Source organism: Aristolochia californica, unplaced genomic scaffold (assembly GCF_029961685.1).
Source record: "Aristolochia californica isolate CCGP_79_NKW_82.1479 unplaced genomic scaffold, dmAriCali1.0.hap1 SCAF_395, whole genome shotgun sequence".
In the NCBI taxonomy this organism is placed as follows: Eukaryota; Viridiplantae; Streptophyta; class Magnoliopsida; order Piperales; family Aristolochiaceae; genus Aristolochia; species Aristolochia californica.
Window position 1 is genome coordinate 15,935 of NW_027182098.1, and position 1,566 is coordinate 17,500.

A 1,566-nucleotide genomic window follows, 5' to 3' on the forward strand; every position below is an offset into this window, starting at 1 on the left:
CAAACGAAGTTTTACCATAACATTCCTCTAATTTTGAACCGGTATGCCCGGTATGGAATTGATTCAATATGGAATCATGAATAATCATTGGCTTAATTGCTACCCAGCAGTCCACACCTTCCTTATATTTCCTTATATATAATATATATATATATGCTTATATATATGATATATGCTTATATATATGCTTATATATATATATGGAAATGGAAGGATAGGTATTTTTTTTTATTTTATCTGGAGAAGTCTCAGCAAGGATTTAACATGATCCTATATCATATGAATGAGACTTTCATTTTTCTTTCCATACTTTCTATAAAAAGTAAATAGATATATTCTATTTATATTTTTTTTTATACATTATACACGTGTCATTGACACTCGATTGCGAGTGTAAGAATGTGAATCGATACGCTTGTGAGAAAGTCAATCAATAAGGAGTATATAGTTCATAAAACAATGATTCGAAATCTGAAAGAAACAAAAAAAAAAATGGAATCACATTGTATCCAATATCCCACTTACTTTTATTAGGGGATTAGGGAAGATGGCTAAAAGTACCTCATCTTTTCTATGAGAGAATCGGGCTGGGACGGAAGGATTCGAACCTCCGAATAACGGGACCAAAACCCGGTGCCTTACCGCTTGGCCACGCCCCATTTAGATTTATATTGGACACAAATAAACACTAACATAGGTATTGGCTGTTCGTCAATTTCAGCCTAAATCCAATATCTATAGAATGGGCGTTGCTAAGATTCGTCATGTGTAGAATGTGTAGATGTAGAATCGAAATGAATTCATTGATCATTACATATAATTCAATTAAGATATTGTATGAAAGTATGATTCCTTCTACTCTGATTTAAGAATTGAATCAGATTTAAGAATTGAAGGATTTTTGATTGGGGGAGTTCCAAGAAAAAGGAAGATTTTTGGCAAACCTTCTCTTCTTTCTTTATTTTTCCCTTATATCACGATAAAAATGAAATTATCTCTAAAAACGAAATGTTTGGTATGCTTAATATCTTAAGTTTAATCTCTATCTGTCTTAATTCGGCCCTTCATTCGAGTAGCTTTTTATTCGCCAAATTGCCCGAGACTTATGCCTTTTTGAATCCAATCGTAGATGTTATGCCAGTCATACCCGTACTCTTTTTTCTCTTAGCCCTTGTTTGGCAAGCTGCTGTAAGTTTTCGATGAGATCTTTAATACTAAGAAAGATTCACGATTTCTTCGAAAAAAAAAAAATTTCTAACAAAATTTATAAGAACAATTGATAAGATCAGATAAGTCCTACATTATGAACCCCCAATTCAAACATTGAAATTCTTTATGGGGAGCTGCGATGAATCTGAATCACCTCATTTCCACATTTTGACCCTCCAAGGGTCAAAGACCTTATTATGGTACCTCACAATATCTAGGTTGGGCATGATAAGCAAATTTTTATAACTAAGAGATGAATCAGAATCTTATTACAAATAAATTCTGAATTCCTAGAAAAGATTTGCTTTTCTCGAAACGGGGTATGTGGTACAAAAATAGACATAGAGAATCTATTCC